Source organism: Choristoneura fumiferana, chromosome 7 (genome assembly GCF_025370935.1).
Source record: "Choristoneura fumiferana chromosome 7, NRCan_CFum_1, whole genome shotgun sequence".
Classification (NCBI taxonomy): Eukaryota; Metazoa; Arthropoda; class Insecta; order Lepidoptera; family Tortricidae; genus Choristoneura; species Choristoneura fumiferana.
This window is the reverse complement of record NC_133478.1, coordinates 8,234,271-8,251,233: the sequence shown is the minus strand read 5'-3', so window position 1 is coordinate 8,251,233 and position 16,963 is coordinate 8,234,271. Positions and strand designations below refer to the sequence as shown.

Below are 16,963 nucleotides of genomic sequence, written 5' to 3'. Positions count from 1 at the left end.
TTAGCTTGTAGAATTTTTTGAAATATTTTTTAAAGAAATTTGTGCTCACATTTAAACTTTCATATTTCGTTAAATATGATAGGTATCGGTGTCGGATTTTTTTTAAATACTCGTTATGTACTCAGTAATATATACATGCATTAAACCATTCATGTTGCATACAATTTTTTTAAGCAATCAAGTAAAAACTACAAATCAGGTAAGAAAAAAAAACTTAAGATGGCGTTTTTTGACAAAAGTTTTTTGTAAATATTTTTTTTGTATTTTTTTATAAGTAACGTATATAATAGGCTCTCATTTGAGATATTAAACATTGAAATCGGTTTATTACTTTAGCTTGTAGAATTTTTTGAAATATTTTTTAAAGAAGTGGCGCCATCTCTGTTCCTAAGGGGTGAAACTTCCGCTGCTGCGAATCAAATCACTCAGTTTAGTCTGTACTATCACTGTGCAAAGCGGCTTGCTTTCTTCACGAAGTGCAGCATTTTGTCTCTAACAAGTATGACTAAATTTGAAATAATGTAGAAGGTGAAGCACTTGATTTTAACTAGAACAGATAACCCTTGTCACCGATGGGCTTGGACTCGCTTTTGCTCCGGCGATTTAAATAGCCATTTTCAGTACATCTATGTTCAGAGATTAAGTATCATCAATTCATTTTGCATAATTAACGAAACATAAACGATTAATTTATTACAAACACGGTATACCTAAGTGATTAAGTATGTATATGTAGTTGTTGAATTATTGAAATTGTATCAATCCTATATCATGCGCTTTCAGAATCAGAATAAAAAAACAGGCAATTGTTTTCAAATATCGTCAAACCTCATCAAAAACAGAATGCAGATGATACTCGTCAAATCCGATCGAGTCAGCGCCGAGACTGAGCGTGGAATCCTTTGTTGATTCACAAATTGGCGACCAGAATGAGCCACTGAATCAACACGCCACCGGATTATTTACAACTCGCCTGCTGCTTTGTGATTTTACAATTAAGCCACCAAAAATATTCAATAAGTGTCAATATTTTTGACCGTATTTAAATGCTCAGGTTTGCAGACTGATAATGGTGTAATGTGTGTGCAATTGCAGAACGTAATTTAGGTATTCAATTTTTAGATACTATTGTAGCTCATTATAAATGCACTAAACTCGAAAATAAAACATGAATTTGTTTATTCGACTGTCACCGGAAAGGAAAGTCACAGACGTATTTTTATATCTGATGCAAATAATTATTGGAGTCCATAATTCGGTATTTCAATTATAAGCATTCTCTTTGTTAAATGAATATTTTGTACATGCACCGATGCTCTGACGTTGCGTGGGGATGGGATGGCGTTCGTAGGGGTCGCTTTTAGAAGTAGACAGGTTAATATCCGACTCGACTCATATTATTATCATTTCAGTTTGCTTTCCGTGAACATTGGACTTCTCTTGAAGATCGATAGACTGGAAAAGACTAGTGATATAATGAAATACGTGGTTTGTCTACGACTTTTTCAAAACAGGACCGAATAGCCTGTAGATAGGTAGTAATATCGTTGTGCTCCCCCAATCTAAAATTGGCTTCACTGACGAACTCTAACCTCGGTATCGATTTATTTATTTAATCGTATGGCATACATTTAAAATAGGCTTATAATATATAGGTACAAACACACACTCTTTGCAGCGCTTATACCCTCAATGTTAATTTGCAAGATGCGGACTGAAGGTCCGACATCTCTAGTCGAAATGCTCGGTGAGCTGTTCGCTTGCGGGCTCTGAAAAGCCATTCGCATTCGTAAACATATCTATCACCATCTTTGCCTATTTGTATATCGCCTTAATGTTTGTCACTCGTATCGATTGTAAATAGCGAATCTAAAGGATTTCATTTGGCATGGCGACACAATAGAACAGTGGAATCGATTTAAGCCAAAGGCCATCTGCAATCAATTTTGAAGATACCGTTGCATAATTTGGTCCAAGTAAATTCCTTGTCCTTAATCCTTAAATCCTTGTTTTACGCTACATTATGAAATTTAATATGTAACATGTGTTTTAAATTAATCGTAAACATTTAAGCAGATCGTTCATTTAGTTAAACCGAAGACACCTGTAAATGTTTTTTGGTTTTTTAACTGTGTTTCACTAACGTCCTTATTCTATGCATTAGTCGATGTTTCAAATGTAAGAGCGGCGTCAAAGAGGTCAACTTCATCCTGAATGAAAAAAATATATGAAAAACATTCCAGAAAAAATCAAGGGGGGTCATTCAAATATTACGTAAGTACCAAAGGGGGTGGGGTCTTTTGCTTAGCTTATTTTTGATAACATGGGGGACAGTGGGCGTGGATAGTGATTATGTCAGCAACAGAGAAATTAAATGTGCATAAAAACACTTTACAGTCTATAAATTTCGTACTTTTTGGTATTGGGAACTGCTTGATATTTTTGTTACGGGATGATTTTAATGAGTAGAGCGGGTTTGAAGTAGCTATTACAAGTTTAATATGAATAAGACAAGTGCAAGTAAGTATTTATTTTTATCAAAAAAGTGCATAATAAATATGATCTATTGTGTATGAGCTGTACAAAACTGTATAGTTTGTTGCAAGAATAACATTTATTGAATTTAATTATCTATAATTTATCTATTATCTCAGAAGACGCGTGATTTTGACAAAATTACACATTAATGACATTGTAATAAGAACCACGGTACGCGTCATCGTGTATGACTCTACCTATAACTGTAAGACCAATAAACAACATGATATCTAATAAATAAATTTATTTATCTATCTTTATGCTATTGGTGATCAATAAAGAATATTTGTATTGTATTTTAACCAATCGCAGTAGTCATATCCATATTAAACTTGTAATCGCTACTTCAAATCCGCTCTCTATTAATGAGTTCCCGATATTTTGATGCAGTTGTACTTACGCATGATCATGATAAAGGTCTATATCCCACAACAAAAATATTTTGTGTTTATTTACACGCAGTGACGTGAATAATTAAAAACTGTAACTGATAACTGCTTCTCGTAAATAAAGTTTACGTAAGTATGGGAGGGTCGGAACTTTGTTTACTTTTGCTGACAATTATAGGGAGAGGCGGGTATAAATCTGCGTACGTAAAAATTGAATGACCCCTCAAACAAGGTTAATTTTAAGACTCCTTGTATAATTAGATATTTAAGTTTAAGTCAATTATTTACGATTAAAACAGCAAACCTCATTATTTACTTATGACACATTCACAGCTTGTTTTGGTATTTCATCGTTAAGGTACAAAGCAATTGCGTGTACCGTTACGAGCACTAATTCCCAGCTGGGAGAGACCTTTACCAGATCACGATCATAAATTGCAATCACCAGCTTTAGCTTTAGAACACGAGCGAGATATAAGACTAGTACGAGTATTACTCATAATAATTACTAGGCCATCGAGAGTGTCTCGACCATAGAACTAAAACAAGAAGCATAGAGATGATCGTTTATATGTCTGTAAACCCTTCATTGTACAAAAAGAAACGTTACAAAACTTTACAAACGTTGTGATATGAATAAAGGAGAACTTATAACTACATATAAGGGATCTCTACCAGTCAATATTTGATTCCAGAACTATTTTTTTGCTTATATTGACTTACGTGACCTTCTAGTCTTCTTATTAGTACTGTGATCGCGATATTTTATTGTAATACTTCGCTTATAGCTGCTCAGAATAACGATTTAAAAAATTATGAAACGAGAACATTTCAGATTTTTTTTTCTTTGCAAGACGAGGAAGCTATCGTCATAAATATAGAAAAAACAATACAAGTATTATTTGTTTGTTCATAAAATTACGAATAATAATCTGAAACCACCGACGTTCTATAAAAATACCATCACAATTTATTGGTAGTAAATTTCACGTTCATGGAAATCGTAAAATAACGAAATTGATTCAGAATTTATTTCAACCTAACCCTTTTATATGGTATAAAAATACAGAATAAATTATGATAAATTAGTTAAAAGCGGAATTGATTGCTTAAAAGAACTTAAATTGAAGTCGTAACCAAAGATATTTTTTTTTCCATTTTAGACGCAATTGAACAACACTACAAGAAAATATCGGAGGAAAGCTAGGAAGGAGAAGGTCGAAACAAGTTTTGACCAAATAAAGAAGAGAATAGAAGCAGTAGTATCGTATCAGAACGTGAAAGAACTCGCACTAAGAAGAAAGCACGGAAGATACTGTACCGGCGTTTATGTGGATGATAACCTATACTTTGTTCTATAGGTTCCCAAAACCCAAAATTAACTTGTGATTATGAAATGTGTGGTAAATTGGTTACAATATTTATAAAATTGATAAAAAATTAAAGTATAGAAAGTATAATGTATTAGTATACATTGGGAGATTCCAGCCGATAGTAGAGGTATTTCGATGTATTGAGCCCATGGAACCGCGCCCGGTAATCGGTTGTGGTCAAGGCAAACGGATTTGTTGACACGCAACTAGGGTTACCAGATCTAAAACTGAAAATTCCTAACCACTGTTTATTTTTATAAACTACTCGACACGGTGCCACGAGGTTATAGGATGGTCATTGATAATGAACTTAGCATTTCCAGCATTTGTTTTAGAACTGGCAGCCCTACTTAGTACACCGCCTTACATGCTTTGATAAGCGTGAAAACATATGACTGAATAATTTATATTAATGACTATCCCAATGACACAGTCATTAAAGAAAGAAAAGAAAGAATGAACACATTATTCCCATTCACAAAGACACAAATACAACAAAACAAAGTGAATCCTAAATAAACCTGTCATCCGACTGGAATCCTGAAAAGAGTCGCAGTATCCTGTTTTATCAAGAGATACTGAAGTCTGGCTACTATAAACACAAAACTTTCAGACATCGTATCGAAAACTACTGTTTAGTTTAAGGAACAATATAGAGACGAGCTACAGCTACACCAATTCACATCTCAAATCACGAGTCAATTGTAGATTACTTCCAATTCGAAGGTACTTCTGGTGTTTGTTCTACGGTCAATAAAATAATTGAAAATCATAATGTATTCACTTATTTTAAAATTTTGCACATTATTAAAAGGATCTATGTTTTCATTATTAAATATATGTAATACCGTTTGCCATCATAATATGTACTTATTAATTCCGAATCATAAAGTACCTACCTATATATCTGGCGTTTAGTATACCAATACCTTTGTATAAGTAGCATTAGTGCAGAAGTAATTCAGATTTTATTAACAATTTATGCGCTCTCATACCTCAAGCGCTTCTGTAATTTATTTGACTGCAAATTAAAATCAAATGTGTAAATGATCATTCAAACGGAATTCACCAAATTTTACAAAATTAACATTGATCATGATGAGACTCTCAAACAAAATTTCAACTGGAAATCGAATATCGAGAACACTTGCTTTAACTAGGGCAATTTCTTTTCCAATACATTCTGAAGACTCAATTCACATTGTACTTAATTAGGCCGCAAAAAAATTATTAATGTTATTTTCTGGCCGCAGAGAATTAAATACTTTACTTTATTTCGAATTTTTCACATTTTATTTTTAAGATAAAAAATGGATGAAAAAGTTCGATGAATAGATCAGTATTTTTATTAACAAAGGATATTCAAAATGTAGATTGCAAGGTATATTCTAGTTTCAGATTTCTATTTGTCTAAATGGAAATTCTTGATTTACGAATAAATAGAACCATAAAACCGCATGCTTTAATTTATGACAATAGTATTAAAAAAACCTCAACACTCAATCGTTTTCACAAAAACTATACCTACATTCTACCAAAGTCTGAATTGCTGTATCGAAGTTGTTTATTAATCAAAGCTCGCAAAGACCGGCAGTTGAAACCCTTAAGTGCTCCTCGAGGAGTTGCCGACGAGTACGAACTTTAATTGAAAGATGGACCGCAAATTAGGGAAGCGAAGATACCACTTACACCCACACATACGAGGTTCCATATTGGGCCTTTAAAAAATTCAAGCGTTTACATGTGGCGACAAAATGAAAGCAAAAAGGGACATTTTAAGATAAATACTTTTGTCCCATACGGTTAGGCAGAGACTAATGACTTCAACCATCCCTTAATGCTTTTTTCGCTTCCTTCACGCATCGTAGAAAGATGTTTTATGTATGGATTTATTTTACATAACATAAATCTAATCTAAAACACACATAAAGAAATAAGTATTGACAAATACGTACAATAATCGTCGTTAGTATTTAATTATGTACAATGGATCCGCTAAAGACTCAGAAAGAATTCGGAAGAGAACATTCTTTCAAATTATTTGCGCTCAAAGTTTAGTTGGAAGTTTCAAAGCGATCGTATCTCTTTGATGTTAGGGATTAGTTGTATTCAATTAATTATAATAAGTTTCGCAAACCATTCACTAATGAGCGGGAATTTTCAAACTGTTAAAACAACACGACTCGTTTCAATTACTTACGAAAATACGCAAACGTAAAACTTAAAAATGACCAAGTTATTTCTAAAACTTGCACGAATGATCGAACGTTTCCAGTCTTATTAGTGTTGGAACTCACGCATACGCATTCTGTGAGGCTGTATTAATGTTTTAACCACTTTCAAAACGTATTTCGTTGTTACAGCGAAACCGCGCCGGGGCGCGCGGCGGCATCACGGGTGCGACCGGCCCCCACAAAGGGCTCCAAGCTACTGACTGACTGACGCTGTGACGCCGGCGACAACGGAACGAAAGCTCAAGCTCACACTATAGGGTGCAACTCCCCACCCTCCACTAAAAATGCACATATTAAAAGTGAAAAAAAAGTATCCGAGAAGGAACGAACGCGAGAATTGTTGCACGTCTCCATAATTACTTGTTCCATGCAGCCCCTTGTTTCTTCGCTTTCTAATGAGGCTCGAATGAGCGCTGGAATGCGCTACCTGTAGAGCCGGCCTATCCCTGAATCCGTTTATCTACGACCCCCGCGATTACACTTAAAGTTAAATTAGAAACTTTGAGATAATTGTTTTTTATGACGAGGTTTTAGTGAGAAGAGGGTTATTAAAGTCTAAGTACCTGGCGACCGAGCTTTGCTCGAAGTTTTTGTTTTCGTAACACGCTGATGAAAATTTTGTTAAATATACCGATCTAAAAGCGCGCAAGATTTTCACAAAAAAAAAGCATTTCAATCCTAGAGATCAAGAGGACCAAGCTATGTGGGTCAAGAAATGGTCGTTTAAACATACATTCTTAATAACCTTAAGTTTTGCTTTTGTCGTCATGAAACAATCGATTAATCGCATTGCTAGCGCTACCTTTATACCAGTAATAGAGTAAGGTGACTGACTAATGTTATATATTTCTCGAAGATCTCACGGGACGGGGAGCCACAATTTTTAATACTTAAAACCTCGGGCATAATTTAGTTTGTTATAAAGAATAAAACTTTACTATAAACATTTCCAAAAGCCAAAGATAAACTTGAACCTGTTCTAAATCAAAATGTAATCGGCCTCCTCCGATATTGCAGATGCATTATGCAAACAAGACGCGATCGGGCTCTAGAACTGAATTTATATACGATCCAAAACCGTTCAAACGAATACGAGGTACTCTACCGTAGTCTCGCATCCAAAAGAACTTTAAAGTATCGAGTAGTAATTGAGATCTTAACAAAGAGCTTTTGAGTTACCTGAGCAACAAGCAAAGTATGAGTAAAGAGCAGTTTTCGATCGGTACAGTTCAAACGGGAGTTGTGATGTAGTGCGCTATATAAATTCTGAATTCATACGCCGTTGAATCGGCAAGATAGTTTGGCAAACGAAAGGAAGTTTTGATTTCTGTTTGAATACTAAAGAACGTCGGAAGTTCGACGGTATTTGTTTGTTTGTATTTTATTTCCTGTTGCGAACGTAGCTACCGTTTATTGAAACAAGGCAGTTTGTTGTCAATTGTGATATTTTTTTGTAACTATCGAGATCGTTCGAAAAAAGGAATGAGATATTTTTGGTCAATAATCATAATCCCAATTCTATACAAATAGGATTTTTATGAAGTCATGGTAGATGATGGTTCAGTAAAGGGTCGTTGGTACTTGTCCGCGTACCTCGAGTTATTTTAGTGTGCAATTACGTTTGGTAATTTTCATAAGCTTTTGAAATAATGAGGAGGAAGACATCGCGAGGAAATCTGTACATACGCTCAATCTGAGAGGAGCCAAAGATGTCGATGTTTCACGGGAGTTGTAACCTCATTTAGAACTTGTGAGTTTTTAGAGCAGCCTACAGAGTGAAGTAATATAACGAAATATATCTACACGACGCGGACAAACATTTCCATTGTTTGCTATGCGTGGGTGCAGCCCATGGGTACAGTGAAAGTGGCCCTACACGTCTATATTAAATGAGAACAATTGTGACTATTGTATGAATGTACATGTCTAGTTGAATAATGAGACTAAGCAGCTATGAATGTGGAAATGACAGTTCTAATATTGCGTTACTTTGATGAGTTGACGATATGAGCAAGTTCAGTATTATTTTTAATTTAAAAACGTTTGAAAACTTAAAAATAATTTAAACAGGTGGGAGGTGTCAATGTCAATCCTCATAAAATGTTTTAGATACTTGTATGTTTTTCTTTTGAATATACAATAGACTGAAGACAATATTTCACATAGGTAGGTATAATAGAAGTAGAATGTTAATGTCGCTCGGGACGGGACTCGTCGGATATCTTTTTTTTCCTGAAGTGTTAAATGAGACGGAAAAAGAAAAGCGATCATTCGTGATTTCCGAACGACATTCGTAAACTAGTTTAAGTGTACAAATACATATGTAGATACTATACTACCTAATAAATAGGTACTAACTAGGTACTACTGAATTATATAGATACTTAATATATTGACTAAGCATTCCTAAGTCAAACTAAACTACTTCTTTCAAATCTACGTTCACTAAACGCGGGAAACTGCTAAATAAATCTGTCATTTGACACTGACCTCTGCCAAGAAACAGAATTGTGGATTCGTCAGCTGACGGGAATGAATCCACAGAGACCTCACTCGGCTCCAGTGATTTAAAGGTGCCCCACTTTGTGCAAACCCTGAATGGAAGAGTAGCGACCGGCAAGAACCTATACCTGATCGTAAATCAGATATTTCTTTCAATCCGGCCGCCTGCATTCGCCACCTTACGCAAACACTAACAAAGTTTAATTTCAGATCGTTCCAAGTTGACTTTGTATCTTTCGTTGGTTCAGGAATGTGCTATTGAGAAAAGGGTGCTCCGAGATAAGAGCTTTATCGATGCATAAAGTATGTTATTATGAAGTTTGTCGGCCGCTTCTAAGACGCTTGGAGCAAAAAGAATGCAACCTTTATTCATTGAGGTATCCCCGGCATCTCTTTATTTGCACCTGTCGTAAATTTCACGACCTTAGCGGACCGATGTTTTTATTTATGCTTTGCGTGGGCAGATTACGTAACGGCCATGTGGCTTTAATTATGAGAATTTGATTTATATTCAACGCCGTCGACTTTGTTGTTTAGTCGCACAAAAGTCGGTTTAAAAGTCAGCCGGGAAAATTAATTAAAGTTCTGATGAAAGAAAAAAATATTGGTGAGCCGAGGCGTTACGCGCCACGAAGAATTTCGGATTAGTTTATTTTAATATTAAGTATAAAAAAGGGTATGTGTGGTGTCGTCATACCTATGTTGCGCAGATAGATACTGGTTTCATTTTACAATACAAAAAATATCTTGACCCTGTTCACTGACGGTGGTGTCTGTTTACAGCTTGAATTAGAATGGCTGGATATTTCCATGCAAACCTATTGTTTTTCTTTAGACATTATTATTGTCATAATTACATTCGGGAAAACTAGTATCAACATGTGGTAGTTAATATCAGCTGTAGACGTAATAATAACGTCCGCTCAACTTAGATGAAGTACCTAACATTGTGTCTCATTTTAAAATAACTTACTTTCTTTCACGTCTTTATGTCAATATGAACCTCTTGACAGCGAGATAAGTCTACATTCTCAAGTGTTACTAAATGGACATAAGGCCTTTTATAAAATGGTTTTTGAAGTATAACCCAACCCTTGAAGTACCCTTGTTACATTACAACTTGGGACATTGCAAACAATGATTTCTTCTCCTATGGAAAGCCAGGTGGCAAACATAGCATGAAAAAGATTATAAAACATGCGTTCTAAAAAATGCCTGCAAACTTTTGTCGTATACATCCTAAAAATACAGCAAATACTGCACCTACCTACACATAGAAGCTACAAGTTTATAGTACATGTTAATTATCTAAGGCACCATGCATGACCAAATGGAGAGAGTGAAAGTAACATTACTACATTACAAACATCTCACTTCAAATAATTATAGGTTACGTAAATACTTACATGATATTAGTATGAAGGTTTAGATCATAATGTTTTGTATCAGAAATAAAACAAATCATTGCTAGATATCCGAGAATTAAGGTGTTGTGTTTTTGTTTTCAAGACAATGTTTCCTTAGATGGTGGATTCAAGTGAGTATGTTCATTCATGTTAAACAGCTTAGCAAGGAAATGAGCCGGGAAGTTAAGCATCTTCCTGGGATGCAATGCAACTCAAGTCGTGTGAATAGCTTGATAAAGACTACTACTACGACTATTTTTAATGCTCTAATAGCGAAAGTTTTAAAAGCCTGTTAATTAAGCGTGCATATGAAATGCAGTTTGCTTTGGCGAATGGTTGACTTTTTGGGGCAAAAAAGGGGTTACACTACCATCAAACAATGTTAAGTCTATTGAATGAACTGGTTTAATCTTAAATGATAAAAAAATAATCTATTGATTTAATCTTTAATGATGTTTCAAAATTTAAATTTAAACTAAATCTGCGACTCACTCGTATTTTTACTTCCTCTTTATCATCATATCAGTCGTAGGACGACCACTGTTAGACATGACTCATGTCACATGAGCCTCCCCCAGTTGCTTCGGTTGGAAGCGGCCTGCATCCACCGTCAACCCGCGTCTTTAACCAGGTCATCCGTCCAACTCTTTGGTGGATTTCCTACGCTGCGCTTGCTAAACCGCGGTCTCCAATCAAGAACTTTTCGGCCCCAACGGCCATCTTTTCTCCGTGTTATTTGGCCTGCCCATACTTACAAAGCAAATATCGTAAGGTTACTTTGTTCAACTCTGTCCAGTACCTACTGACCCAAAACGAACTGTCAAACAAAATCATCGAAGTTTGAAGTTTTGCTCGTTTATAGGTACAAAACCCCTTAAAACCTTTTTTGTAAGAACACCATAACTTAAAGATTACTCAGACAGGACAGAAGCCACGATACATATTTTACAACACTTCCACGGCATTACGCCGGCACAAATAGATTTCACCGTCTATAAATTTTCTAAATCCGATAGCAGTATCATCCCGACTTCCAATTCCTTCTGTGGCCCCTTGACACAGTACTGTCTGGAACAGAACCTGAAATTAAGAATCGTATGTCGAATCTGTGGAGTGGCTTACATAAACTGCGACATAAAAAAATACATAAAAAATGGAACCGACTACAAAACCCTTGAAAATATTTTTCTAGGCCCTACTAGCTCGAAGTCGGTGCCTCAGCACGAGCCAGCAGGAGTGGACCTATAGTCGTCTACCTCACGTGCATACGAATACTTATATATTAGGCTTCAATCACTCCTGCTGGCTCGTGCTGAGGCTTCGACTGGTAGAAAATTATTTTCATGTTTTTTTGTAGTCGGTTCTAATTTTTGGTATAATTTTTTTTCACGCTTTTTAGTGTAAATAATCTAAGATTCAATAGTTTAATATCAACTGCTCGACACCTTTTACGAAAGATTGCTTTTTCCGATGCATAGACGTTCATTATTGAGGAGTCCTGGTGCATCACCACCCTTTCCATTTCACCATATACATTACGACGAACATAAATTGCTCAGCAACTGTGTTAAAGTAATTGAAATTCAACCCGTGAACATTTGTTATTGACTAGTAGCTTTGTTGGTCAAATGTGGTGTTAATCATCAGTTCCACTTCACAAAAAAATATATAAATATACAACCGAATTGATAACCTCTTCCTTTTTTTGAAGTCGGTTAAAAAGTTAACTTCTTATAGATCAATTTTGTCTTGCAATTATTTACGAAGTGACATGGCAACTTGAGAGATGTGATTTTTTTAATCTATAAGTCGTGGAAGCCATGTGGTTTGACCTATGGTCTCTCAAGCAGAGGGTCCAGCCTAGGTTAAATTATATTTGAAATTTGCGAAGAAATTCGATGGTATGTGTGAAATTCCCAATCAAATGCTTCAATACTAACTACCATGTATTCTGAAATATCATCATGAAATGTAGATATATTTCCCTGACGAGGACCGTAATATTTAAGATCACAGTCCCGCATCCAATCTCTGCTCGTAACGAACTCATTAAATATAGAGAACCTCAAAAGGGTAAACAGTTCTACAGAAATTGATGGGTTTTTGTAAAATATTTCATAAGAATAGAATCTCATATTAATTTCTGGAACGGATATGAGAGTAAAAGCCTTTTTGGCTGCGGAAAACACTTAGCTGCGGCCGCCGCGGCATATAATCCCCAAACAATAAATCTCGTTCTTATGAGTAACCGAGATATCGAACGTAATACAAGCTTTTTTGGAAAAAAATGTGTCGTATTTCTTAGGCGTTGACCAGAAAATGAGAAATTTAATATTACGTTCGCGGGCCCGTTTTTTAGAAAAGAGAAAAGAAAACTCGAAAACCTCATTTAAGTTTGCTTTGTCTGTTCTCATTTCAATTGAATTAGGATTTATATCCATCGAAATGAAATTGTCATGCTTCTTTTTCCCCACATAATTTTATCTTAATATAAAACTACGAAATTTATGCGAGAAACCTAGCGGTGGAAACTAAAATTAACTTATATCGAAAATACAAACTGAGACATGGATGCACAGAAAAACCAGCGATGGTCTTTTTTTCTGGTTTTTCTGTGCTTCCATGTCTCAGTTTGTATTTTCGATATGGTTTTCACGGGATGACCGTAAAAGTAACAAATTTGAAGTTGAAATAAAAAATACAAAAAGACTCCGAAAAACCAATCATAAAATCAACTTTTTAATTCCAGAAGCAAATAGGAGCATTTTACAATCGACTTTGCTATCCCTTATTTTCAGTTTGACAGCAACTACATGTAACCGACGAGCGAGATTTTTCGGCAGAGGCTTTGTTTTAGTTTTTCATGACTTTGGCTATAGAGAGTAGTTCATTCCATTTCCCGAATGCACACATGTGTACACACATTGGTTAGGCTTCCGACCGAGCACCCACTACATACGTTTATAGCTCTTTCTGATTTTTAAGGTTTTGTATCTGAATTAGCAAAAACGAAATCTAAGATCACTCTGTTGTCCGTCTGTCTGTCAACATATTTTTTCTCAAGAACGCGTGGAGGTACCAAGCTAAATGTAATATTAAATACTCAGGTCTACTACTCCTTAAATCAGTGAAAAAATCAAATGCCTAAGATACCGCTATCAAAAGATAAAGTCATTGCTGGGGAATCAAAAACTATAGAGTACTTCCATTCAGTTGGCCGGGTCCATATCGGCTCGCTATTTGTTGAAAGTTAGAATGTATCGTTTGTCGTAAGTCTTTTTCTCTGAATCCAGTAATTGTTATAAAACAAACCTAACCTAACGTACAGTTCTTTTAGGATAACCATTTAAGAATTTCAGAAAAATTTACGATTTCAATGGGAAAAATATTATGACAAACAATAATTCGGACAAACATTACAGTACTTGCGAAAAGTATGCGAACTTTGGCGCGCCCAATGGTAAGCATTATCTTGGTCGTAAGACTGCTCAGGCTTAGGCTGCGAGGTCTGTTGTCGTTCCTACAAAGGACTCGCGCACACAACCTGCCAAATAGGAAAAAGTGGGCATCACGGGTAACGTATTCGTAGCCGCACTACGACTTACGAGGCTACCTCCTTATCTCGCTACTTCCCATGCCATTCGTGGTGTGTGATTTTGATTACGTTAGTCAGTGGCAATCGGCGAACTGAACAGTGCAGGCCCGCGTAACACAGCTGAAGTTGAGGAAGGCAGGCCTTGATATGCGCTTTTAGTCACACCAATAATAGTGCCGTATCTACGACAAGTATAAAAGGATTACATCACATTATTCGTCATTAGTATTAGTAGTCAGTGCCAGACATTTTCTCCTTCGACTCAATATTCAACTAATAATACGTCAATGAGTGTAACTTGAACCTCCATAAATTTGCAGAAAACACGAGACCCTCCTGTAAGGCGGTGTTTACACGCACGGAATAATTCCGACGGCCAAAAGGGCAAGGCAACATCGTGAAAACGTGAAGATCAGACCCTCGACGCGCCCTAATGACCTGCAAATATCGGGATATCACACGAGATTTAGGAAAGGCTCTTTGCTCTTTCAGCTTACCAGTAATTGACGCCCAGTATGTTTGTATACTCCGCTTAACGACCGTGCATGTATTTTGTATTAATAATTTTGTAGGTAGGTACCTACTAAATCTGTCAAACATTTTATGGTGACTCCATCTACGGGGTTATTTATACATGGCTTTGTGAAAAATTCACGAACATTCGCAGACCATAAAACGTATTAATATCACAATGCCCGGCAACTCAAATACATCACCGCGCCACACCCCTAGTGACCCGTGGCATGGGTTTATTTTACCTCGGGTTTTTGTACACCCTCTATTTGTAAAAAGTTAACGAGACGGCTACGGCGTTGAAAAAGTGTGAACGTCAGATTTTTTGTTTGAACACCATTTAGAGATACGTCAAGAGGAAAGCTAGCTTAAACACTTGAGCCAACTACGTTGAGTGCAGAATGTGTTTCAATTCAATATTCATTAGTGGTAGGGCAGGTATCCCTTTAGCAATATTCACTGTTGATGATTTTGCAACCAGGCTTGCTTAGAACCGTAATGAACATAATAAGGCGATCTTGAAATATAGAAAACGTTACAAGTTAGGTTTCTTAGTCAGAAATGCTTGCCAGCTTCCTATCATCGTGAACGTGGCATCTTAGTTTTTCAGTCTTTAAACGTCCACTGTTGTCTCTAGTGTATCCGTGTCGTAGTTCCCTACAAGTATTATGAGCAACTCTGTACCTTAAACGTAGTAAAAGACCGTTCTTCGACTGACTTTTTACTATTACAATGCTTGTCTTTATTCCCCGACAACTTTTACGAGTCACCCTTCAGAATAAACTTTAATAAAACAGTATGTTCTATTACCGGTATCAGCAAGAGCCGGCACTCGACTGCGCTTTATCGGGGACTTATCAGGGACTTTATGGAAGCCAGCTGGAAACACTTAAAGGATACGCCGATGCCTCTTAAAAGGATTCATTGTATTCGTCGATTAGGCATTCTACAGAACCATTAAGAGCGGCCTTACGATTTTTCGTTTTTAAGAGTAAAGCTTTCTACATAATCATTTAAAAAAAATCTAACTGATAATTAAGAAGCTTATTTATTTTTTAATCTAGATAAGCTAGTCCATTATCGCATTACGATGCGTTAATGTGTTCGTTGCCAAATCCATTATTTACTCACGCGCCATCGATTTTTACTAATGCATCAACAAATATATCGTATGCTGTATCTTAAAATACATGAAAGAAAGTAAAACTATGAGAAAGTTTAATTTAAAAAAGTTCAAGTTTGAGAACGAAGTGTGCTCAAAGTTAATTTTTAGGGATTTTTTCTTTTAATTCTTTGCTAATCGTACATAACTAAAGAATTAATTCAACAAACTAAAATTATATGAAATTTGTCAAAAAAATGCCTCTGCAGCCGCTACGCTAGTTTACCGCCTATTTGGACCCAAAGAATTTTAATTCCGTCATACAAACCTTTGTATGGATTGACGGCACGCCGAGGAATTTCACGCCTCACCAAATTTATACTTCCTCGTTTCTTCACAGATGTATTAAAAGGAATATCCACGCGGAGCATGTGAATGGTTGCTTGCATGAGTGTTAAGTTCTAAGTTACATCTTCGTTTTTATTTTTATTTTTACAGTATTTTTTTTACATTTACGGTTTGGTGTAAGTACCGCATTATACTGTTGTAAAACTAGTGATTTAGTCGCATATACCGGTACTAGTACCTACCGTAACTACGAGTAAGACTGACACTGACACATACGATAATTTGTCGTCGTGTCAGTGTTCTAATATAATATTTATGTGGTAGGGCATGGCTGTACTTTTAGTCCTTGAAAATCTTAATGTAATATCAACGTAACATACATATCGCGTACTCAACAAACATTTAACATAGAAAGTACCAGCAAAATTAATTTGAAACGCAACCGTCAAAAGTGAAACAATGGCCGTAAACAAACGGTGTTTTACATTCATTGTCTCTACGTTTTACAAGTAATTGTTGCCTCGTCGCAGGTCACGTCATTGCAAACAAGCCCCTTAATGGGACCAGATCTGTCATTTAAGACCCTTGGAGCTGGTCCACATTAGGTCGGACCGACAGTTTTAGCGGAACGTAAAACGTGTCGGATGCATATTAGCATATGTATTTAAATAGTTGTTCTAATTGGGGCGACTTGATAAAACTGTCGGTGATGACACATTTTTATCGGACGTTCAGCCACGATTTCGGTTGGTTCCGTTCCGATATAATATTGTCGTATTGTAGTGTAATTAAAGGTGTTCAGGTCAGACCGGCACCTTATAGTGTCACCAGTAGGATCGGTCAATCGGCCAACGATAAAACTGTCGTTGGTCCGACCTAAAGGTAACCAGCTGTTTTCTTACTCTTAAACTATCTTTATTTTTTTTACACTTTCCGGCCCGATATCTATGTCGGACCCAAATA

General features: G+C 36.1%; 1 protein-coding gene across 4 annotated transcripts in view; it reads right to left on the bottom strand.

Annotated features, from left to right (window-relative positions):
• ASPP (Ankyrin-repeat, SH3-domain, and Proline-rich-region containing Protein) overlaps positions 1-16,963 on the bottom strand; it is a 388,674-nt gene that overhangs the window by 132,342 nt on the left and 239,369 nt on the right. The window contains exon 1 of one of the 4 annotated variants that reach the window (XM_074090062.1): positions 6,501-6,722. The exons of the other annotated variants lie outside the window; for them this stretch is intronic. The gene's annotated coding sequence lies outside the window, so the exon portion shown is untranslated. Of the gene's footprint in view, positions 1-6,500; positions 6,723-16,963 lie in introns of those variants that run through there. 4 annotated transcript variants of the gene reach the window in all.